This window comes from Dipodomys ordii, unplaced genomic scaffold, assembly GCF_000151885.1.
Source record: "Dipodomys ordii isolate 6190 unplaced genomic scaffold, Dord_2.0 Scaffold34, whole genome shotgun sequence".
Lineage (NCBI taxonomy): Eukaryota > Metazoa > Chordata > Mammalia > Rodentia > Heteromyidae > Dipodomys > Dipodomys ordii.
In genome coordinates, this window is record NW_012267250.1 from 2,604,288 (window position 1) to 2,630,518 (window position 26,231).

The window sequence follows — 26,231 nt, forward strand, 5'->3', positions numbered from 1 at the left end:
TGTTTCTTTGGGCCTGGCTTACTTCACTTAATATAATTTTTTCCAAGTTTTTCCATTTCCTAACAAATGGGGCAATGTCATTCTTTCTGATGGAGGCATTAAAGCAGATATATCTTACCATCCTAGTATTTTGTTCCAATACTCCAGTACTTTAGTCTCACGTTTGTTTTGCAATTATTTACTTCTTGTTGACTTGCATTTTCCTCGGTTTTGAATAACACCTGGAGTGTGTGTTGCTGGTACTATACAGGTACACCCTTCTAGTGGCCTTACCTTTGCATGGTCCTGGGTGGTCTTGTCCTCACAGACTCTGAGGGTCACTCTCCTAGTTAGTATTCACTTCTCAGTTACTTGTAGAATCCAGAAGTGTGACTGCTGCCTCTTCTCTCTGAAGGCATTACATGAAAGCATTTATTGAATGATGCTGTGTTCAGAAGGGGTAGGCTCAAATCTAAGTCCTAATGACTTGTGTTAATGTAGTAAACTCATGAAGAAATCATGGCTTTGTTGGGGACAGGTTGCTCATGCCAGTAATCGTAGCTCCTTAGGAGGCTGACACCTGGAGAATTACAGTTGGAAACCACCTTTAGCAGAACAGTCCAGTAGACTCCATCTCCAAAGTGACCAGCAAAAGTGGCTCAAGTGACAGCCATTAGTGCTAGTCATTAGTAGGCAAGCCTAGGAAAAGTGTGAGGCCTTGAGTTCAAGCCCCAGTACCAGCCAAAAATAACAAAAAAGAGCCACTGGGGGAGAGTAAGAGTACAAAGACACGGTAAGGGATTAAATGTACTCAGTACCTGACTCATTTAATTGTACACCACCTTTATAATAACAGTAAAGTAAAATTTTAAAAAGCCATGGCTTTGAATAACAACTCTAGATAAAGGATACCACTAGATCCCATATTGTTTTTCTAATTACCTTGACAAATAACTATTCATATGGTCAGATGTTGGTGGCTCATGCCTGTAATCCTGTGTTCTCAAGAGGCTGAGATCTGAGGATCTTGATTTGCAGCCAGCTTACCAGACAAATGTGTTGAGTGTCTAATTAGCCACCCAAAAGTTGGAAGTGGAGGTGTGGCTTAAGTGATAGAGTGCCAGTCTTGAGCAAAACAGTCAAATAAGAGCAAGATGCCCTAGTACCTCACACAAAAAAGAAACTTGTTCATATTTCAAGTTCATATTTTATAAAATTGCATTTTTAAGTGCAGTAACAATCTGAAATATATTATTGTAGATTTTAAAGGTTTCTTTATAACTTATAGCCAAGTCTCAAAATAGCATTAGGAGGCAGGAGAAGTATTTTTACAAAGTATTAAAAAAGTGATCCAACCTTAGTTATGTGTCTCTTAGCCAATAAGGCTTTCTTTCTGGAATATATTTGAGTTGCTTTGTAATGAATTTTAAAACTAGAATGTACCTTGTTCCTTTATATTTCATGTGTGTTATGTCTGACAATGTTTGGGATGTTCTTACCATCTCTGATGAGGTCCTAGTGGTACTTGGGAAAGATGGTACTCTTGTTGATGTCCCTTCTGTGTCATTTGGTCCCTGACATTACTAACTCTGTCCCATGATACTTATTTCTACCACTGTCCTTTTTATGATTTACTACCCCACACAGAGGCTCTGATCATTGGCAGAGACCTTTACCTTGGTGAATCTGTGACTGCTGTGACTGAATGGAATTTGATCCTCAATCTCTGAAATATTTCCTGGTGACTAGAGATATTTTGACTCAGTAGGGAATGTTTTTGAAATTCCTCTCCCTACATAGAAATTTTGTTGCCAGCACCATATTGCCCAAATCCTTTCAAAGTAAGGAATTCCATAAAAAGATTTTTAAAAATCTAGACACAAATATTTTATCTATTTCAATTCCCCAAAGAAATAGAATGATTTGTTAGTATTTCTGCTTTATTCAGGAAATTATTGTTAATTTATGTAGGTTTTTTTTCCTCTCAAACGTACTTTATTCTCTTTGATCAGTTAAAATTGTCTTCTTGAAATATCTCACTTGCTGTAGGTTTAGTTTATAAAGTATGATTTATGCATTTGATTCAGGGACATCACAGATATTTATACTGCCAAATACTTTCAGAATAGAATTTAGTCCTAGTGCAGATATCTTAGCTATTACTTACTATTCAAGAAATTCTTCATGTCAAATAGGTTAAGATAGTTTCTGTTATGAAACTACTTTGGAAAAAGGAAAGGACAGCCAACTACAATGAATGGAAATAGGTATTAGAGAATATTTTAAACAATAGGTAGTACTGTTCTCAAATACACAATGTAGTCAGAATGGTTGATTAACCAAATATTGTCAAACAAAGGGTCTAGTTTTAATAAATAAAATAGATCTGAAGTTAGTATATTAGCAACATACAAATGATATAGCCCACACGATGATTAAATGTGCTTAGAAGCAGTTTTGGTTGTATGAAAATGTCCAATAAGATGTAGAGCTTCATTGGAGATTTTATGGTTCATGGGCACAGCCCAGCTGAGTTAGGCAGTTACAGGGAAGGGAAGGGACGTGCTTCCATAGGTGAGCTCAGAATTGCAGTGCTGGCCAGATCATCAGAGGACTTTTATTTGCAGAGCTGCACATATCTGCGTATATGTGAAGAGGGGTGGGGGTGGGGGGTAATGGACCAAACAAAAAGTGTAGAGACTGAATCTTTCACTTCCATTGAAAAGTCATTCTCATGGTGAGTTCACCTTTGCCAATATTTGCCTCAAGAGCTTGGGTAAATCACTGCTTTCGTGATTCCAGTTTGCGTATAATTTGAGACTTTGACTAGAATCTATGACTTTCAAACTGGGGTGCTTAATTCCGCCAGATAGGAGGTAGTAGGCAAAGATGTGTGAATTACTGGTTAAAACCATTTTTTTAATGTGCTAGGTTATTTGAGTAACTATTCACTGTCCAAATAGTATATTCAGAGTTAGGTTAAAATACATCTCTTATTTCCCATTCATTATGTACTATTTATTCATCACCTATTCTAGGCATTTGTTTTGGATTTAACAAGGACATTTTTCTCTTTTTTTTTAGTATTCAATTTAAAACAGTTCATACTGAGAGTATTACATTCATATTATTCAGAATTGAGACTATGAGAAAATATCAGCATCAAGTGTACCTACCACTTTTACCGCCCAGGCGGTAAAAGAAATGGTCTGGCTGTGCAATCCAGGCTTCCCTGGAATTTGCTGTGTAACACAGGGTGGCCTTAAACTCAAAATCCTCCTGCCTCACCACCAAAGTACTGGGATTATAGGTTTGCACTACAATACCCAACTCCTCTCCATGTTTTGTCAAATGATAGCATATAATATGTATGAATCTGTTTTCTTCCATTTTTCATTTAGATTCACTATGGAAGATACATGCTAAGCATATTGTTTTTAAATTTTAATATTTTATTCAAAATATCAGACATATAGCAGTATATTTCAGTGAAAAAAATATTGAAATATATGATATTCTATAGGTCTTCTGTACTTCAATATTCTTTTAGGATTAGAATTCTGTACCCATTTGGTTAAGTGTTTTGCAATTCCAGCACATCTCCAATTGTTAAACTCACATTTTTTTTCCCCAAACAGTCAGCATTAAGAACCTTCTCTTGTTTTCTACAGTTTGTATTATTTTATCATACTAATATTTTATAGCAGTAATAGTAATTATTTAATGACATAGTTTAATAATATGGCAGTACCTTAATTTCAGTACATGATAATATCATGTTTATATTGCAGTATAGTACACATTGTAGTGAGCATTTCGTGTTATATGTTAGTGTATTGACAGTACAGTCAATTGTATTTTCAAAATGTATTGAAATCTGTCCCAGCAATAGTAAATGCTCTTGTTTAACTATTAAAATGCCATGATGGGGATATTTAGATAAGCTTATTATTTCTGAATTAAAGGAAGCTTGCTTGCTGTATCCATTTCTTGAACTTTATAGACTTAATATTGTTTGAATGTTTTTGCAAGAAGACTATTGCTTTTTATGATGAAGAAAGGTTCTTTTTGAAGAAAAAGATAGTGTGAACAAAGTTGGCACAGACACATGGATTATTCATCAGTCATCTTTGATTCTTCAGATAGCTTTCCAGGCTTAAGATGCTCAGGACTGGGGAAGATGAGTGTTTGTGGAAGGCTTTTCTTGCTCTGAGATAAGCACTGGTAAAGGGAAATCACTGTAAGAATCCCTTAATCATACTTCTTTACCTTTGCCTCTGTGGTTAAGTGAGGGAAACTACATGGAGTATCATCCTAGGCAGAGTTTGTCCCCACATGTGGTTGCTACTTTCCTAAATGTGAGTTGTTCTCAGAAATCATCTGTGTGATAAAAGTAGATGGTACCTTGGAATAAGAAGGGCACACCAGAGTCAGAAAGGAAAGCTCTGCCTATTATAATTCTAGCTTGCAAAGAAAACTATTCTCGTCTCCCAGCTTATGGAAGAAGGTGGGGGAAAAAAGGAGCAGGAAAGCATTTGGAGCCTCCTAAGTGTGGTCGTGTTTGACCACCAGTGTGTGCACTGGAAAGCCTCAGTAAGAAAGGCAGGAGAGAGAAAACTTGCCTATGATCATATACCAGGAACTGGTAGAACAGACTGGCCAACTTAAAAGGCTAGAGAAAGCAACAGTAGAAGAAAATTGATGTCCTCTTCAAGACAATCTAGCAGAGTGGAGATTTTGTAAGACATAGCAGATACTAGGGGTAAGTTCCTGTCATAAGATTAATCTGCTAGAAATCTAGCATGGTTGTCTTTCAGTTTCTCAGGCTCTCATCACAAACCCTGCTTATCCAAGGGAAAGAGGACATGGAGGAAATGGCTCTCCAGAACTTTCCTGTTCATTGTATGGCTTTCTGTCCAGTTCCCAGGATTCTTCTGAATCAACCTGTTTCTCAGACCTCACTTTTTTCTTAGCTTATAGTGCTTGTTTTGCAGAGAAAGAACTCAAAAAATTAATAATGATTGTTTCCATAGGACAGCAATGAGTGCTTCACATAAATTCTTTCATTTACTCCTCCTAACTTCACAGGCAGTTTGTTTTTATGAAGGAAAGAGGACTAGAAAAGTTAAAAGGGAAACTTTCTCTTGGTCCCAGCAGGGATTGGTAGAATCAACATTGGAAACCAAAACTACCTGATTCTGAAACCTCTGTTCTTAGTCCTAACGACATAATAATAGCTTCCGTTTATTGAAAACCATGTCTCAGTATCATCCTTAGAGTAAGCGCTGAGGTTTACAACTTAAACAAGGGATCAAGGTTGTTTTTGTTTTTTGTTGTTTTTTTTTTAACCAATAAGAACACAGATGGCCAGCATGTACCCCTTGATGTGATCAAAGTAAAGCACATCAATCACTTCTGGCATATTCTCACTGAAAATGCATAGCCTAATCTAATCATGAGGAAACACAAGAAATCCAACTGAGAGAGACTACAACAAACCTATTGTACTTCTAAACTGTCAACATCTTGAAAGACAAGGAAAGATTGAGGAACTGGAACTGCTCCTTGCTTGAGGAGACACAGCCAAATGATGAGGGAGATAAAGGTTATCAAGGAAGGTTAGTGAGCTTGAAAAGATGATATGCTGTTTGGTTAGTAGGATTATGGCAGTGTTAATTTTCTTGGGTTTTTGATAATTGTGAATAATTCTCTAAACTGTTACTAGATAAAACTAAGGAAGGCTATGCTTCAGTTTCCTCTGCAATTTTTTAAACAATTTTTTAGATTTTTATTTATTTTAATTTTTTCTTAATTTATTTTTTATTATTGTGAAAATACTGTACAGAGGGGTTATAATTACATGGGCAAGATAATGAGTACATTTCTTATCAAGCATTGTAGCCTCCTCCTTTGTTTCCCCTCCCCATCCCTTCCCATCCTCTCCCCGCCCCCCCCCAATCCTCCCCGCTACTTCCCCCACCAAAGTTGTAAAGTTCATTTTTCGACATAACGACTTGTACATCTCATTGTTGCAGCGGGTCCACCTGTATCCCTATTTAAATGATTTGTTTTTCCCCTTCCCCTCTACAAATTATACCAACATCAAATACAGTGAAAACAGGGATAATCATGAGGGGGAGGGACATACAAAGCAACAAAGAAATACCTTATAAATATGTTAGAAACAATAGCAAGAAAGAAAAAATATTAGAGTACTTATCTTGGGGTTCATTTCTCTGAACATCAACTTATCTGACTTTCTGCTTGTCTCAGACATGTACTAGTTATTGCAAATAAAGGAAGCCATGGGACCTATGTTTCTTTGGGCCTGGCTTACTTCACTTAATATAATTTTTTCCAAGTCTTTCCATTTCCTAACACATGGGGCAATGTCATTCTTTCTGATGGAGGCATAGAATTCCATTGTGTATATATACCACATTTTCTTGATCCATTCATCTACTGAGGGGCATCTGGCTTGGTAAATAATGCTGCAATAAACATAGTTGTGCTGGTAGCTTTAGTATGGTCTTGTTTGTGATCATTCGGGTAAATGCCCAAAAGTGGGATTGCTGGGTCATAGGGGAGCTCTATGTGGAGTCTTTTGAGGAACCTCCATACTACTTTCCAAAGTGGTTGAACAAGTTTACACTCCCCACCAACAATGCAGTAGGGTTCCCTTCTGTCCACATCCTCTCCAGCATCTGTTGTTATTACAGTTCTTGATTATAGCCATTCTAACTGGGGTGACGTGTTATCTCAGTGTTGTTTTGATTTGCATTTCTTTTATGGCTATTTCCTCTATTCTTGTTGCACCTTTTTGTCAATTCAAAATTATTTGAAAATAATGTTAGAAAAGTTTTTTAAATCCTCAGAGGTTGTTTTTGTTTATTTTCATTTTAGGATAAACAAGCAGCTCAGTGTTAGGCTGCTTACTCAGCACAGTCTCTCTGAGGCAAGGCATCAGGGAAATGGGAAGTCTTGCAGATTTCAAAATCTGTGTGTGTCCTAGGGTGTTTGACTGATCTAGCAAAATGTCACAGACACAGTGACTTGCAAACAACAGAAATTTATTTCTCATTTTTTCTGGAGGCAAGGACAGAAGTCCAAGACCAGTGGAGTGTCTTCCTCCTAAGTGTGCGATCTTCTCAGTATAACCTCTCTTGTAGAAGAGACTTGGGAGCTTCCTGGGATCTCTGTTGTGAGGGCAGTGATCCTATTCATGAAGTATCTTCCTCCCTTCTAGAATCACCTCCTGAAGGCCCCACTTCCTACTACCCTTACCTTGGGGACTAAGGTTCAATTGAGGAAATTGCTATAGAGTACTATGCTAACCACTATGATTTAAGGGCACTGCAGATCTAAACAAGTATGTTCAAAATATTAGCCCTGAGGCAAACCCCATTCCCTTTAGATAGTATTTTATTTTATGGTGGGAAAATAAAAAAGTATTCTTGCCTTTCTGAAAGAAAGCGATACATACATTTTAGTAATCTATTACTGATATATAGACTGTTTTATGTATGTATCAATAGAGCAATATGAATAGAGACAATGTATTTAAGACAATTTTGAAAACCAAATGAAGAGTAGCATAAAGCAGAGTTACACATATTTTCCTAAGGATAAAAAAACAAAACAAAACAAAAAAAAAAACATGTGGGCCAGACATGGTGACTCACGCCTGTAATCCTAGCTACTCAGGAGGCTGAGATCTGAGGATCACAGTTCAAAGCTAGCCTGGGCAGGAAAGTCTGTGAAACTCTTATCTCCAGTAAACCACTCAGAAAACCGGAAGTGGCATGCTAGCCTTGAGGTGAAGAGCTGAGGGACAGCGCCCAGGCCCAGAGTTCAAGCCCCAGAGTTCAAGACAAAACAACAACAACAATAAAAACAAAAACATGTTGTAACTTCTATAAACAATTTCTACATTCCAAGTCTCCAAATTATAGATGTGTGCATCTCTTGTTGCATGTTGTCCCATAGCTTATCTCATGTTGTCCTATGGTTTCCCTTATTTGCAAATGTAGAAGAAGAAACTATGTTTTTGTTTTATTAAAGGACTGACTATCAGTAAAATATTTAAGGGGAAGAGATGAATGGAAATTTGTAAGAAATCCTGCCTGAATTGTACAATGTTGATAAAAGATAATTACCATAGAAATCTTTCCAAGTTAGAAGAAGTGGGTCTTTTGTCTGTATTCATCTTTAACACTGTAATGATAAGGTTAAGATAATGTCTGTTATGATAGGATTGGAATGGTAATATAGAGATCTCACTGCAGGTCACTCTTATTTTGTGAGTCTGTATGTTCTCATCTGTGAAGCAGGTAGGACACACTGGATCCAAATTGTTGCTGAGTAGATTGGATTATATTACAAAGTACCTTTGAATGAAAGTTCAATATATATATATATATATATATATATATATATATCTTCTTTTAATAAAACTTTCTGCTCCAAAATCTATTTTAAATTTATTATGATCCCTGAAGTTAATCACTCACTTCTAAAGACTTTGACCTTTGTCCCATATGAAACAGTATGTAGTGTTTCACTAGAAATACAGAAAACATTGTGCTGTTTGCCTAGAGATTACATCAGAGAGCTTTCTGCAGTGGTGTTATTTTTAATAATATGTGGTTCCTGTGACCATTGGATAAAACTAGATGCTCATAATTGAAGCCCAGAGTGATAGGCCTATAAAGTTTCACTTCAAATGACTGTGACTATTTTAGGGACTGCTTTTCAAAGAGGCCCTAATGTTGATACATCTGCTAAATTTAGCCTGTATATTCCCAGGTCTGTCCTCTTAGTTGCTATTTCTAATAGAGGATGACTGTGGGTATGACAGGGTTGTTTGTTTGTTTGTTTGCTTTTTAGTAGAATAGAGAAATGGTGTGTGTATGTATGTTTGCGCAGGGCATCCATCCTTAAACATCTCCTTGTGCTCATAACATTATAAAAAGTAATCTATTCATTATAATAAGTATTGAACTATGCAACTATATCAGAATGAAGTCACCAGGGTAATATTTTAATCAGTTTGATACATAGCCTAAATTCTTACTTCTTGTGTATATATAGCTATGATATACTTAATTTTACAAACACACAGTTAAGCTGTACATTTACTAAACATAAACTTGCTTAAAAGTAGTAATACTAGATATTGCATGTACTTTTCCATGTTATTGAGCATTTTCCAAGAAGGTAAGTTGAGTTACACAGAATTGTAAGGTTCTGATTCATATGATTTCCTATTTTACAAGTGATCAAGTGGTCTTCCCCGTTCTCCTCCCCCCCCCCCCCCCCCCCCCCCCCCCCCCCCCCCCCCCCCCCCCGCTCCCTCTCGGGAGTCTTTGATGCCAACTGAAGCCTACAAGTCAGATGTTGGTCAAATAAATAATGGTGGTGGTGGTGGTGTGTGTGTATATGTGATGGTATAAGCCTGATCACAGCCCCTGGAGATTGAGGCAGAATTGCAAGAATGAGAATGGAGGATCTGACATGGTAATACACACTTGCCCTCTCAGCTACTTGGCCAGTGGACATAATAGTGCCTCAGGGCAAAAGCAAGAGACCCTATTTGAAAAATCAGTCACAGCAATAAGGACTCGCTGGGGGTGTGGCTCAGGCACAAAGCCCTGGTTCAAACCTGGTTCAGCACCACACACACACACACACACACACACACACACACACATACACGCGCGCGTGCACGCGTGTGCAAACCCCATAAATGACTATAATAGAATAAGGTTGAGGGTATAGATTAATACTGGAAAGTTTACCTAACACATCCAAGGTTCAGTGCTCAGTATCATACAAACAAAAGTCAGTTAAAAAAAAACCAATTCTTTATCTCTAAAGTTAGGCCTCTGTAAAGTATATGAAATTTATATTAGTATCTATATACAGCTGTAATTTCATCTAGTAGTTTGTACCTTAGTTATACGCTGGAGACAATTTTTGAAAAAGAAGTAAAAGCTAGCCTTGCCATCCTGCCTTGCATTTTGTGGCTAGAGAGAGAACTGGCCAGCACCATCTTCTTCTTTCCCTGTCAAACCTTGCAGTCCAGGGATGTTACCATTCATCAGGACACTGCTACAGTTCCATTCTTGCCCAAACTGCCCTGGTACAAACCCCTGAAAGGTGGAAGGTAGAGAAAGTCCCAGAATAAATAAAGCACATGCCCCTCAGACTGTGGGGGCCACCTCGGAACCTGCCCCAACCCACGTGTGGCGACTTCTCTTTCTGCTTAACTCATCTGCTGAACAGAGTTCAAACAAAACAAATAATTTTCTTACTCTAAGAAAATACTTAAAAGTTTTTACTATTTGAACCCTCCCTTTTTTTTTCTTTTTTCTTTTGCTAGTCCTGGAGTTTGAAATCACACCCTCACACATCTGACTGGTTCTTTGCCACTTGAGCCTTGCCTCTAGCCTAGATTGTTGCTGGTTAAATAAGAGAGAATCTCAGGAGACTTTCTGCCTTGGATGGCTTTGATCCATAGTCTTCTGGATCTCTGTCTTCAGTGTAGCTTAGATTACTGGCGTGAGCTCACTTCAACCATTCTTAAGTGTACAGTTTTGTGGTATTTATATTGTCATTATTATACACCTATCATCTCTATCCAGCTGTAGAGCTTATATATCACCTCCATCTGAAATTGTCCTTAAACATTCGGATTCTGAACAAAAATGGAGTCCTAAGGGCACAGCCAGTTTGAAATGGAGTAAACAGAAAATAGGGATAGATGAAACAAAACAGGACTCTCAGCAGGGTGACGGTGACTGCCACCCGTTCTAATACTAACTACTCAGGAGGCTGAGATCTGAGGATTGCAGTTCAGAACCAGCCCAGGCCAGCAATGTCCGTGAGACTCTTCAGTTAGTGAGCAAAATACTGGAAGTAGAGCTATGATTCAGCTGGTAGAACATCGGCCTCGAGTGAGAAAGCTCAGGGTCAGTGCCCAGGTCCTGAGTTCAAACCCCAGTACTGGCACCACAAATAATCAAAAGACCCGATGCCCCACTTCAGAGCATTTCCTCAGAGTAGTGTCTTCAAACACGGTTTTCAGACACCGTCTCATAGACTGAGGTGTTTCAACACCTGTTTTCACAGATATTGTTGTCTTGAACAAAGTTTAGTGTTACAAAGCACACAATTTAATGGAAAGAGTTCTAAGGAGGAAATTAGAGTATTGGTGGCACAGGGTATCTTGGGATGGAAATGAATAAAGTGAATACTATTTAGGAATCCATTTTTTGTTGTTGTTTTTGGTTGTGGGGCTTGAACTCTGGGCCTGGGTGTTATCCCTCAACTCTTCAGCTCAAGGCTAGCGCTCTACCACTTGAGCTACAGCTCCACTTCCGGTTTTCTGATGGTTTATTGGAGATTAGAGTTTCACAGATTTTTCCTGCCCAGGCTGGCTTTGAACCGCAATCCTCAGATCTCACCCTCCTGAGTAGCTAGGATTCAGGCATGAGCCATTGGCATTGGGCTTGGAACCAGTTCTGTTTATTCCTTTGGTATTATTTACTAGGCAAGCGCTTTACCAACTGGAGCCCTGCCTCAGTCAGCCTTTTTTGATTTAGTTATTTTTCAGATAGGGTCTCTTTTCCCCCTACCCCCACTCCTCTTGGCAGGACTGGCCTTGAACTTCACTTTTGATTTCTGCCTCCCAGGTGGCTAGGATTATAGGCTTGAGCCACAGTGCCCAGCTTCCAGCATCCCACTTTCACCCCTGCTTCTGGCATCAGGAGGAAGCAGGAAGGCTTCTTTGCTGATTGGAGGAGCTCAGACTACAGAGAACTCCAGGTATCTTTCTAGTCTGGGGTTTGGGACACGTGATGCTGATGTCTTTACTGCTTTTGTAACATATAAAGGAGAAAAAAATTGTTTGTATTCTAGAAGGCCTATCTCTTTTTTTTCAGTTCAGATTCTGGGTTAGAAAGAGAAAGGGCTGTATTGGCAGCAAGCATCTTTAGGTCTTTGTAGGATGGGACTTTTTCAGGCGTACTCAGTCACTTAGACAAGTTTCAGGGCTGCAGGCTGGGGAGGGGAGAATGAGCTCAACCCTAGGACTGGGAACCACCGTGCCTGCAGGGTTTGAGGAGGAGCCCAGGAGCTTACCTGCTCACCAGGTCCTACCACCTTACTGTGTGCTTTCCTGTTGGGCAACTCAGGACTCTCCTTGGAAGCCAGGTGGGCAGGTTTCCGCAAGGTAGTTTTCCAAAGAGGAGAGGAGCGGCAATCCCGAGTAGACTGGCTGTGCATTCTGAATTCAAAGTCATAAGTCTACTGTGTAGGTCATCTTCTCCCACTTTTTCCTCTGCTCCTCTTGCACTCTTAATTTTTAGTTTTGGAAGAACACAATGACATATGACCATAATGTTTAAACAAAAGTCATTCTCTTGTACTTTTTGGTTCTCTATCAGTGTTCTTCCATAGCCTAGGTTGGTGTGTTTGTATTCTGGTTTATTTACATAGGCATATGTGCATGTACATATGAATGTATGTCTGCATATCTTTGATAGATAAATAAGTTTTTAAATGGAATCAGTAGTATAGTTCTTTATCGCAGGCCTGTGGCTCTGTACAAATAACACTTCATTCTTTGAAGTGACTGCACAGTGTTCTGGTGAAGAGTTACCACACTTAACCAAACCACGGTGAAGGTTGCCTAGATAGTTTGGTAACTTTGTCATATAAATAGTTTGCCATGAACAATTATTTGAGCAAATATATTGACTTTAATATTTTCTATAAGCATTCTATTGTGTGTGTGTGTGTATCACATTTTCTTGATCCATTCATCTACTGAGGGGTATCTGGGTTGGTTCTGTATCCTAGTTATGGTGAATAATGTTGAAATAAACATAGTTGTGTTGGTAGCTTTAGTTTGGCCTTGGTGATCATTTGGGTAAATGCCCAGAAGTAGGATTGCTGGGTCATAGGGGAGCTCTATGTGTAGTCTTTTCAGGAACCTCCATACTGCTTTCCAGAGTGTTTGAACAAGTTTACACTCCCACAAACAGTGCCAAGGGTTCCCTTTTGGCCACATCCCCTCCAGCTTTGTTGTTATTAGATTTCTTGATTATAGCCATTCTAGTCTATGCTTCCATCAGAAGAAGGACACTGCCCCATTTGTTAGGAAATGGAAAGACTTGGAAAAAATCATATTAAGTGAAGTAAGCCAGACCCAAAGAAATACAGATCCCATAGTTTCCCTTATTTGCAATAGTTAGTATACATCTAGGATAATCTTATCAGATGAGCAAAAAAGCTCAAAAGCTATGAACATATGACCACATAAGATGATGCTAAGCGAAGTGAACCTCAAGATATAACACAAGAGAGTTTTCTTTGCTGTTGTTGTTTTTAATGTACTATGTGATTTTCTTTTGTTACTTTTGTATGTTCTTCCCCCTATGGTGTATCCCCTGTTGTAACTGTATTGGATTTTGCTACCCTGCATCTTGTATATACATTTATCTAACTTGGGGAGGGGAAGGGGAATAACAAAATGCTGAAACCAAGACACAGGATGACCCATTGCAACATAGTGTCACAAGACACTATGTTGAAACTGAACTTTACAACTTGGGAGGGGAGGAGTGGGGGAAGGTGAGGGAGGGAAGGGATGGTAGGAGAAAAACAAAGGAGGGGGTAACAATGCTCAACAAGAAATGTTCTCATTAACTTACTCATGTAACTGTAACCCCTCTGTATAGCATCTTTATGATAAAATGTACTCAATATCTAGCTACTTAGGAGGTGGAGATTTGGGGACCACAGTTTGAGGCCAGATCAAGCAAAAGTTTCTGAGACCATATCTTAAGAGGAAAAGCTGAGTGCAGGGGCTGGGAAGGTGGCTCAGTGGTAGAGCGCTTGCCTTGCATGCCTGAGGCCCTGGGTTTGATTCCTCAGCACCACATAAGCAAAAAGAAAAAAGCCGGAAGTGGCGCTGTGGCTCAAGTGGTAGAGTGCTAGCCTTGAGTTGAAGAGCTGAGGGACAGTGCCCAGGCCCAGAGTTCAGGCCCCACGACTGGACCCCCCCCCAAAAAAAAGCTGAGTGCAGTTGTACATGCCTGTCATCTTAGCTACAGTCAGAAGTATAAATTGGATTGTAGTCCAAGCAGGCCCAGAAAAATGTCATGACCCAACCCCCCAAAATAGAACAAAGTATCTGAAAGTATGGCTTCAACTCTATCCCTGACTAGTAAACTCAAAGCTCTGCTTTCAAACCCCAGTAACACACACACACACACACTCACATACACACACACACAGATTCTCTCTCTCTCCCCCTCCCTCTCATGATGTTGTAGCCCAGATTTAACCTATCATGTTGTTTAATGTCCTGGGTTACACTCACACATGGTAGGGGGAAAGAGATAGTTTGCTACGTAATGTCACAGTATCTGTCTTATGTAATGGTTTATAACAGCAGTCCCAACTGATTTTTGCTTTCATTTAAAGCGAACATATATTATCTCCTATTTCACACAATGGCACATCTTATTCCAGTTATCCTCCCTTTTGCATAATTTTCTTCATCACTTAACTCATGCATTGCTTATTGTCAGATATATATCCAACAATCATGTGCTCAGTGCAGTATGTGTTTTAGAAACAAAACTCTTCCTTAATAACTCTGGAGTAATAAGGTATAAGTTCAAGTTGCTAGCCTGTCATTCCTGGTTCCATATTTGTTATAGTTGGATAAGAGCCATACATGGAAACTTAATGAGGCATTAAGAGGAAGTACTCAGTAGATACTCCTAATGACTGAGTCCACTCAGTTGTTGAATGCTAATTATTAAGGGCCTTTGCTGGGCTAAGTGCTGTCTTAATTTGCTGAAAGTTGTATGGAGTTACAGAGGACTTTTGAATAAAAGTTTCTTATTAATACATGAATATGCATCTGGTTATTGTTAGCATCTCAGATTCTTATTATTATCTATGGTTGTGAATGACCTGCCACCTATCAGACTTTCTGATTAATTTGTGTACCCCTATCTTTCTTTTTATGATCTGTATGTTTGCAAGGAAGACCATGGTTTTCTTAGTGGATACTTCAAAATATTGTTTTGCTCTACAGAGGAATATGGAGAGGAATCCGTAGAAAAAAGAGGGAAATAATTCCACTAATGACATATGAAAAGCTTTTCCTGGAAATAAACTAGTGTAAAAGCTGCAATGAAGAAATACAGATTTATGGGTTTGTTTTTTTGTTGGTTGTGGGGCTTGAACTCTGGGCCTGGGTGCTGTCCCTGAGCTCTTCAGCTCAGGGCTAGCGCTCTACCACTTAAGCCACAGCGCCACTTCTGGTTTTCTGAGTGGTTTATTGGAGATAAGAGTCTCAAGGACTTTCTTGCCCAGGTTGGCTTTGAATTGTGATTCTCAGATCTCAGCCTCCTGAGTAGCTAGGCCCAGATTTATGGTTTTACTGGCCAGATGGTTGTGGCCAGTAGTACTAGTTATCTTGAGGCTGAGACTGAGGATCACATTTCAAAGCCAGCCTACGCAGTAAAGATTGTGAGACTTTTATCTCCAGTGAACTTCCAAACTCAAGTGGTAGACCACTAGCCTCAAGCAAAAAAGCTCAGGAACAGCTCCCAGGCTCTGAGTTCAAGTTCTAGTTCTAGGACAAAAAAAAAAAGGATAAAGACATATTGATCTTGAAATGGATAGCCCAAGAAAATTCCACTGTAGAAGTGAGACCATAGAAGTTATGGCATTTGGATATCTTGGAGAAGAGTAAATATGTTCAAGCCAAAGGTAGTCCTGAGTTTGGAGAAGTAGAGCTTCTGCTGGCATACCCAGGGAAGCTCTAAATACACAGTCACAGGTCCTTCTGAGAGCCGCAGGATTGACATGCCGAGGAGATGGCAGTGTGGAGACCAAAACCCGACTCCATCATGTGAAGTGATGGGGCCACAAGCCAAGCATGATGAAGGAATGCCAACCAGGTGGTTGAGAGGTAGGGCATGGATGGTCCCTCAGACCCAGCGCGGGTGTGGGCCTGCTGGCAACTTTAGTTCAACCTTCTGTCCTCCAGAGTGAGAGAACACATTTCTCTTGTTCAAAGCTATCCAGTTTGTTGTTAGTGGTTATAATACCCTCTGCTAAGGTGCCCTGCATCTGAACCCACTGCAGTTAAATTCAAAGACCAGAATCTCGGTGAAGTAGCCTGTTCATAAGGGTGCCAAGAAAGAGCAGCCACAGCACAAAAGTGTACACCTAAAGTCTAGAAGGTAGGTTGAGGATGTCTTCCTTCCAAGCAGAATGTATCAGAACTTTCTGAAGGTGAGTGTGACATTTGCAGGAATTGTCCAGTTCCTTACATTAGTGTATGTATGAGGAACCTTGTTTTCATGGAAACTCTCTCTGTAGAGCCCCTGTGTTATTAAGAACCCAATTGGTAGTTTGTTTTATTTAGTGTAGTCTGAAGGGTGAAGTCTGAAGCCTTCTTGAAGGCGTGGCAACAAGAGGAAGGCACATATTAGGAATTAGCCACCAATGATTCACTCTAAAACAGTGCACCCGTGTTTCCCTTTGTGGACTTAGGTGTGTGTGAGGATGGCCTGGCCGGGCCTCCCATTCAACTACGCAGTCCTCAGGCACAGCGCCTCGGGAGACACCCCTGTGGCATATTGTTACTGAGCATGTTAAAGTGCTTCACTGCGGAAACACTTGATTTGGTATTTCTTGGAGTTATCCCAGTAAGTTTACCTTTATTTATAAATAAGTTAAATAAGCTTATTTACTTGCAGTGTTGGAGATTGTAACCCAGGGCCTTGCTCTGCTCCTGGGCAATATATAATCTACCTATAAAAGGGAAGATAGAAAAGAATGAGACAAACTTTCTGACTTCTAGCAAGGAAAGTCGGTTGATCCACCCCTAACCTGAAAATAGGAAATAAAAAAAATGCACCAAAATCCAAAACTTGGATGACAAGAGGCCTCTGGGAATTTCCATACTGGCCTCGTGTGACATGTCACAGCCAAAATATAAGTGAATTGAGAATATCATATGAAATTATACCTTCAGCTTATCTCTATGAGATTGTGTGTGTGTGTGCGTGTGTGAGAGAGAGAGAGAGAGGTGAATTTTGTGTTTAGATTTAGGCCTCATCTTCAAGATATCTCATTATTTACATGCAAACAACTTGAAAAATCTGAAAAAATATCTGAAGTCAGGAATGTTTCCAGTCCCAAGTATTTTGGATAATGGACACTCAACCTATACAAACAATATAGACAGACCTTTGTGGGACAAACTAGTGCCAGGGTACAAGGTTGTGCTGTGCTTCTCTCTTGCTCTGAGCTATGTGGAGGAATGTCTCCCTCCACATGGGAGCCGATGATTTGTTCTGGGCAAGCTAATGCCTGCCTTCTGCCAGCTTGTGTTGCCTGTCACGTTGTGACAGTGTGACACTTCAGCCCGGGGTGGAGGCAGGCCTAACTCCAGCAACTACCACCAAGCTCCCCTTCCCTTGGGGCTTCAGAGCTTACTCCAGCTCATTACTCCCACCTTCCCCCTTTGGTGGCTTTGCCCTTGTTTCTGTACCTGGCGTGAAGCTGGCCTTCTTCTCAAAGTTCATGCCTTGTTCAGCTACTAGGTTATACCCTCCCGGCCGTCTCAACATTTGAGTCTACGATGGCTAATATGCCATCACGGGTCATGATCGCTACCAGCAGTGCTGACCCTTAAAAATTCTTCTCTGTACCTTTAACCATAACCCACTTTTTACTAATCCTTGCTTTCAGGTCTGACAGGTGCCAGGCACACCCTCCAGTGTTATCTCTTGGCCTAGAGTCTCTCCATGAGCCCCACCTCTTCTTCTCTCCTACTCTTTTAGGACAGCCACCTATTTTTTCTTGGAAACTCCCAGACAATTACCTAATTAAACTTCCAGTGTGGCTTTTTTTTTTTTTTGCTTTGTTTTGTTTATTTATTCTTGTTTTCAAGACAGAGTCCTACTGGGCTGCCCAGGCTGGTCTCCAACTCAGGAGCTCCTACAGACTTCCTACTTGAGCCTCCCACACAGCTGGGGCTGTGACATCTGTCAGGCACTATCTCCATCACGGCTTGTCCTATCCCAAGCCCCAGTACCTAAAATGCCCCCTGCCCCTCCCCGCTTCAGGCCTCACAGACATTAAGTAAACTGTGTGAAGCAGTACAGTAGGAAAGATGGAGGTCAGTTGATATGAAAGATAATTGGGAAAAGACTTTAAGAAGGCAAAGGGGTGAACTATGGAAGTATCTGTGAAGACTATTCCTGAAGAACAGCCCTCAAGTGCAAAGGCCCTCTGGTTGGAGTGTGCTTGGCATATTTGAGAACTGGTGAGATGACCAGTGGGAGTCGACAAGTAGGCAGTAATGCTAGCTGGATGAGTGGGGATTAGAAGAGGAAGAGAGGAGATCAGGTTGGTAGCTGCAGCCAGCTTGCCTGGGACTTTGTGGGGTCTAGTGAAGAAGAGCTTCAGTTATTTCTTGCAGTGACATCTAAGACTAAGGCTTTTGAGCACAGAAGTGATTTTAGGGGACTCTGGGTGGAAGCAGGGAGACAGACCCGGGTTGTAGAGCTGATGGGGTTGACTCTGAAAGATTGGATGGGAGTGAGAGGAGGGAGGCAGAGATAGTGTTCTGTACACAGCTTAAGGGTCTGTCAGAGCCAAGGGCAGGACAGGGTTGGAGTTTGCTAAAGGAAGAAGGCACAGAGAAGGGACTGGACTTAACAGTGGAGTTTTTATTGCTATTTACTTTGTCATTATAAAGGTGATAAACAGATCATCATTGTACAAGTCAGGTGAGTGAGTATATTTCCTTTCATACAGTGTCTTCTCTTCCCTCAATGCTAATATAATACTTTATAAACAGTAAGTGCTTAATAAATGTTTGGCTTTTATAAGTATGTGCAATTTTCAGTCCTTAACACCTTAGTGCTGGCTTTTTGTATACTAAAGAGAAAAGCTCCTAAGGTTTATAAATAGAAGATAAATTTGAGTTATGTCTTTTTAGCAAAATAGATGTGGCTGTAGCCCTGCCAGAGCGCTTTGATTAATCTCTTCTTCTCTGAATGCTATTTACCAGGTTCCTTTAATGAATAGGATCTTCCTTTCCCTATTGTATACCAGGATCTATAAAAACAGGCCTTTTTCAGGTCAGGGGACCCTGATTATGTATGTACAGTTATTCCTCCGTCACAGGAGTAAGACTTGATCAGGATAGTAAAGACATAGTTTCCAGATATAATTGGAAAAGCCACTGTCATCTTTGGGTTCTAAATAATACCTCCCTTTCCCAAAAGAATCCTTTCCCAGGTTTAGCATATAATGATTTCTTTCTTAGTCATTTCCCCATTTTTGATCGTCATGATTTACCATTTATTCTTTGACAAGTGAAATCTGTATTCTTTTTTGTTTCTTGTTTCTTATTGAAATAACTGGCAATAGCGCAAGCTAATTATTTGATTTCCCTGTTTACATCTTTAGATCATTTGACAAGATTCTGAAATGCTTTTAGTGAGCCAGGCATGCCCTTTCTCTGGTTGTGGCAACATGATCTCAGTATATGGGAGATCCCAGTGGGTTAGGGATTAATGCAGGCAAAATTTTGAACAATCAAACACTATGTGAACTGGTCACAGAGAACCATTTAGCACGTGATGGCTGCCGTTCTTGTGTAGTGCCCAGAACTATTAGGTAAGAGATAATTAGGGAGATGCCATCCTTGACTCTGTGTTGTCAGGTGGGACTGTGTTTCCTTATTATTGCTATCAGCATCTCGGTTTCTACTGCACACTGATGGACAACTCATCTACGCAGGATGCAGACATTTTCATATCTTCTGAAGCTATTGGGAAACATCTGGAAGGTTCTATATTTAGGATTTCTTGCTATATAATACCCCTAAAATATGATTAGATATACTGCTAAAGAGGATTTTGTAGCTTTGAAAAGGGGAGGGTAGAAGACGACTGGGTAAATATGGTGGAAAAAACTTTTCTTATAATTCCTGACTACGCAGATAAATTAATATGCGTGCTTATAAATTCTTCCTGAAAAATTTTTATGTTTCCCTTGCTGATAGCAAGGAATGGAAAATTAGGAAACCTCTTGAGCCTTCTTTTTAAGATACAGCAATTGCTTGTCTTGGTTCCTTTTGTATATTTAAGAAATTGGGTTTGAACCAGAAGTTGATAGACTTAATACTGTTTCTCTGACTAAAACAAATTTAAAAGGAAGAAATGGTGTGATTAAAGGAAGGTACGTCTTAAGATTTGAAAATCTTAGCTGTCTTTTTTAAATATTATTTTAAAATAATATTTAAAAATACTAACTTTCTTTTGATAAAAATCTAAATAGTTTGTGGTTTTATTCTTTTAAAGAGTGCAGAAGTTAGTTTTATAGAGGATAATTTACTCTGCTGCACACTGGAATATGTGAAAATTAAAAGTATGTGTGTCTTTCTCAAGCATTCCATTTTTCATTCATAGAACACATTTATGTTGAGTGCCTATTATGTGCTGGACATGGACTATCTCCTAGGGATATAGTAATGAAAATCACAGCCCAGGGCTGTGAAAGCATTCAACAAGTCAGATGGTGTTGAGAAGAGTCTAGTGGCTTCAATGTGTTCCAGGGCTCATATTGGACTTTTAATGCAGCAGAATTGAGAGGTAGGATTTCTAAGAGGTGATTAATGAATGGGTGAAGACCATTACTGTGGGAGTGGGTTGGGGTTTGTGGAGGAGCAGTGTGTGTAGTAGTGTGTTTAGTAGTGTAGTAGTGTGTAGTAGTGATTATGGTGAGTGGCGGGTCGCTGGTGAAGCACAGGGGTCAGGGTGTGCCTCACACATAGACCTAGCAGAACCTGGAACTTTTCATTTTTCCAAACTCAGTAGCCAAAATGTGACATCTTGCTATGGTTTACATTTTTGTTTTTAATTGGTGAGACTGAACCTTTCTTCCTTCTACATTTTGTTGTGTGTGTGGGTTGAACTGGTGGTTGTACTGAGGATCAAACCCAGAGCATCTATGCTAGTGACTTACTTTTTGCATGTGTATCAACGTGCCATTTCTCATTTCTGTTTATTTAAAATCTTTTTTCCTATCAGATTTTTAAGAGCTCTTCATATTTGAGATCTATGACAGATTAAAAAAATATTTGCTCCTCTGTTGCTGCTTATCTTTTTGTTTATGGAGCGCTTTGCCTATACATTTCTCGTTAGTGTATTTAAAGCTATCGTTTACCCCTTTGTCACGTGTTTGTTAATGTTAGAGATTTTGCAAATGCTTGTGAACTTAAGAGAACACATATACAACTCGACATGAATGTTCTTTCAGTGTGACATACCACAGGGACTCTTGAGAGGTAAAGAGTGTGGGGAGCGTGAGAAGGCTCCAACTTGTAATGCTAACTACTTGGGAAGCAAGGATCCAGGAGGATTAGGATTTGAGGGCAGCCCAGGCAGATAGCAAGACCCCCATCTCAACAACAGTCCAGGATTGGTGGTCTATGACCAGTCCAGACAAAAAGTTCAAGAACCTATCTAAACAATGACTAGAGGGGCTGGGAAGGTGGTTCAGTGGTAGAGCACTTGCCTTGCATGCACGAGGCCTTGGGTTTGATTCCTCAGCACCACATAAGCAGAAAAAAGAAGTGGCACTGTGGCTCAAGTGGTAGAGTGCTAGCCTTGAGCTGAAGAGCTGAGGGACAGTGCCCAGGCCCAGAGTTCAGGCCCCACGACCGGACCCCCACCAAAAAAAATCATTGTTTGTGTTCGCTTTGGCAACACATATACTAAAATTGGAACGATACAGAGAAGATTAGCATGGCCCCTGAGCAAGGATGACATGCAAATTCATGAAGCGTTCCATATTAAAGAAAAAACAAAAACAAAAAACAATGACTAGAAAAAAACAGTGGGTGATGGGGGAGCTGGATATGTGGCTCAAGTGTGGAGTGTCTTCCCAGAAAGTCAGAGCCCTGAGTTGAATCCCCAGTACTGCAACAACAGCAAAACAAAGTAAACAATTGCAAAACAGCACACTGTGAAGGCTCAACTCTTTTTATCGGTTTCAGGTTTGGTTATGTGCTTGTACTAGGGCTTGGACTCATGGCTTCACTGGAATTTTTACTCATGCCTTGTTCTTTACCTCTTGAACCACATTTCCAGTCTGGCATTTTGCTGGTTAATTGGTGATAAGAGTCTCATGGACTTTTCTGCCCCTGCTCTCTTCTAGCTAGAATCCTCCTGTTTTCTGAGTAGTTAGTATTACAGACGTGAACCATAAGCACTAGGCTAAATTTATTTTATCATGTGTATTGTTAACATTTTACATCTGATGTCACTTTATATAATTTATTTACAATTTAGTTTTATCATTGATTAAAATTCGAATTATTTTATATTTATATATTAATATTTAATTGCGTTAAGAGTTATGGAAGCTAGATGATAAAGCTAATTAAAATTTTGTATAAAACAGAACAAATATTTTTATCAAAGGTCTTGAGATTAGGCCTCTCAGTGAACTTTGTGCTTTAATATTTAGGCATTTTTACTTCTTGGGATGGCCTCATGAGATTTCAGGCTTGCTTGGAGATATATATATATAGAGAGATCTATATCTAGATCTCTCTATATATATCCATATATATCTATATCTATATACATCTATCTATCTATCTATATATGTATATAATGGAATAGTTAAAAATAGCAAATGTTGCTTATTGTAGACTTACTAGATGAACACTAAAATCACCTGGATATTGTAGAGAAAGTGTCAGCTGATGCTCAGAAAACAGGAATGTCTTTCTTGTGGCTCAATTACCTAGCTGTGTCATTAGTGCAGGCCTCTGGAAAGGTGCAGGTGTTGAGGGTATAGTTTCATTGTTACTCTGCTGCCCCCTGGTGGTATTGCACCTTAGTCCTAATCCATAGGTGCCCCTTCACAACCTGGTCCTCTGCTCAAATACTAACTTACTTCACAAATGAGGTTAAAGTTCCATTCTAGTGCTAAGTTGGCAGAGAAGCTCAGTGAAGGCAGGCCACAGAAGTTTGGGGAATTACAAGATCGTAGTTAGAACTAGGAAGTTACAGTTAATGGTGGCTATAGAGCTGATGAATTGAGGGATATCTAGTTTAACATAATTGCTATCCGGAAAACATGAACCTGAATTGAACTTGGAGGTAAAGGTAGAAGGGATCTAGTCTTGCTTTCCTTGAAATTCTTCATCCTGTTTGACTTTCAGGAGGAGGAGGAGAAGAGAATGGACCTGGTGAGGATATGGACTATCCTTTTGTGTACAGGGTGCATGCTGAAGTACTACCAATTTGAATGTTCTTTCACCTGAAAATAGTTTGAACTCTCTAGATATCAGAATAAGTATTAGAAATTTATTTTGAGAGAGACTTGAACTTGATTTCTCCTATCTGGGCCTGTAAGTTGTTGCTAATTTTGAAATATAGTGTTAGTCCCCAGGGTCATGTTCCTTAAATTAGTTTTCCCTTTTTTACTTCAGTGAGCCAAATTTCTAAGTAGACTTTGCTGGGCTTTTTCTCTGTAAGATACAAAAGCTATGGTTATCTAAGTAATTTGTAACTTTAACACTTGATTCACTACAAATACATTTTTAAATTTAAAAATGTTATGCTAAAACATTGTCTTATTTTCTTTCAGCTTGCAATCAAATCTGTCCCCAACACTTGTCAGTCTCCAATTCCAAGCTAAAAGAGTTGCTTTAAAAAAATTATATCTGTTAGGCATGTAAATTGACTGCCCCAGTCCGTCTTCCAAAAAAAAAACCTTGTAGATTATTAATAGTGACCATGCATCGAATTAATCGCACTCTTGACCAAGAATTTCTACCTCCTTTTGGGTAGCAGAAGCATATGGGAGAGAAGTAATTCAGAAGCTGGAATATTAAATATTGTAAGGCATTTTGGTGGTGTCAGATACACTTGAAATCTGAGCACTCAGACTTAAAAAAAACCTCAGGTTTTATAATGTGCATAAAGTATTTGTACATTTTTAACTGTTCCTCTCATTATGTTACTCAGTTGTGCAGGGTGAGAATCTAGAGAATCATGTCTTAGGCAATCTCAGGTCCACCTTCCCATGTTTAGCATGTTCCTTAATGATGCAACAGTTTTCATACTTTCTTCAGTGCTGAAGTAGGGTTCTGTTTTCTGAAGTCTGCTTTGCCCATCACCAAGAGTCCACCTGCTTTCCAACTTCTGACCGGTTTGCTTTTTTCTCCTGTTTGCCTTTTTGTCCTTTTTTTTTTTTTTTAATAACATCACTAACATTTCAGAGTTTTTGGAGGCAGTGAAAATAAACGAATATTTTAATTTAGCTTCCTCTTTTTTGAAAACTGATTATTTTGACTGTCCTTTTGCCCCACAAGGTTTAAAGAAAAAGAGAAAAAGGACATGGATGCCTGATTGTCTGAGATCTTTGAGGTTTGAAAAAAGTTGATAATTAGTTCCTATATTTACATGCTTTATATAAAGTGGATAAATTGTTCCTATGCTTTATATTTTTGCAGATTTTTTTTCCTCCTTTGACCTCTCTTTGCTTTTTTGGTCTCTCATCTTGCCTTCGGAGCTAGAGCTAGCAATAGGTCACTAGCTGAGGAGAAAATTTAAGATTTTCCAGTACTTTCTTTGGAGTCACTTGCCTTCTTAAAAAATACATACATATTATATTTATATATAATACATATTAATATTATGTATTGTATGTAGAATACTATATATTATGCATATACATATTGAGGATTGAATATATTATACATTTTATAATACAATATATGATATATATTATGTAATACACAAATGGATATATATATTGAGTATATATATATGTATATTGAGTCTGTAGTTTTTCATTTTGGTTTCAGTTCTTTTATCTCTAGTATACTTATTGCATAGTCTCTTCAAACCTGTCCTGTTTTCTGAAATTTGTGGTTTGCTGAACTTCGTTTTGGTTACTTCTTCTTCATCAGTCCTGCCACATCATTTCCGGGGAATCGTTTCCTCACGTGCTGATTGATTTATAATACTCAATTGTTTCCATCCTCATTATAGATAAGATTTTCCATGAGAGTCTTCGGAAGCTTTGATTGTTGAGAGGTGTCTATTGAGCTATTTTTGCATTTATTTTTCTTCTATATTTTCATTAATTCTGTGTGTTAGAAGTCTTATGGAGGCAGTATAAATTTTTATTTCATACGGTTGTGTACTGATTTTATGGGTCCAATTTTTCTACTCTTGCTTTATCCAAGGATTTTGTCCCAGTTCCCTACCTAGACATGGCTTCAGTCTATGTCAGCCCCCTGCCCTGCCTCGAATCTTAAAGACCCCCAACCTCTAGTTTCTAGAGTTCACATCTAGTATCCTTCTGGCCCATTGTATTACCTTTGAGCTTTTCCATTCTGGCCAGCTTCAAAATGATTCTTCTTTTGATACACGGGAAGATCCTTTTCTTCTCCTAATTATTATTGTTATTATTACTATTATTATTTTAGAGCTTTGCTTTTGTGATCATTTCAGAAGTACACACAATTTAAAAAAAAAAACAATTATCCCAGCTAACCTAGCACTCAATTAGAAATATGTTTGCTCTCATTACAAAAAGCAGAATGGGAAGAACAGAAAGGAATTGAGTGTGTTGTGATCGAAACAGGCTGTGTTGGGCTTTCTCAGGCTGCTCCGGGGAGATGAGATCAGCTCCTAAGAGAGTGAATGGAATTTGGAACCATGGGTTATGCCCTGTCATTCCTAAGTGCTCCTAGAGTGAACCCAAGTCCAAGCACTAGAGATTAAACAGGCACATATTGAAATAGCCCAGCTGGCTTCAGACAGATCTTCAGAGAGAGAGCTGATCTGTTTTGAATGGAAATCTATTATCTTCAGAGTCTTTGATAATTGGAAGCCTGTGGAAAAACTTACAGTGATGACTTGTCAGTAGAGCTATTGCCAAGTTTTTCTTATTGTAATAATGATCACTGGCAGAGTTTTCAAGTTGTCTTTGGGTAGATATTGAAGGAAATCCACCATGCCCCCAGCCCTAAGGAAATCTGAATGATAGGTTTCCATCACTGGGAGTTTGCTGAGGATGGAATGGCTTCAGGCACCTGGGGTTGGTTTCAACTTGTTCTTTGTTGGTTTTTCTCTCCTTTCAGGACCTGATGTTTTGGGACTATGGGAAATTTGAAACCT

The 26,231-nt window shown here is 39.2% G+C and overlaps 1 protein-coding gene across 14 annotated transcripts in view; it reads left to right on the forward strand.

The window, feature by feature from the left end:
- Sgms1 (sphingomyelin synthase 1) overlaps positions 1–26,231 on the forward strand; it is a 248,832-nt gene that overhangs the window by 176,859 nt on the left and 45,742 nt on the right. Inside the window, exon 1 of one of the 14 annotated variants that reach the window (XM_013017187.1) lies at positions 24,452–24,470. The exons of the other annotated variants lie outside the window; for them this stretch is intronic. The gene's annotated coding sequence lies outside the window, so the exon portion shown is untranslated. Of the gene's footprint in view, positions 1–24,451; positions 24,471–26,231 lie in introns of those variants that run through there. 14 annotated transcript variants of the gene reach the window in all.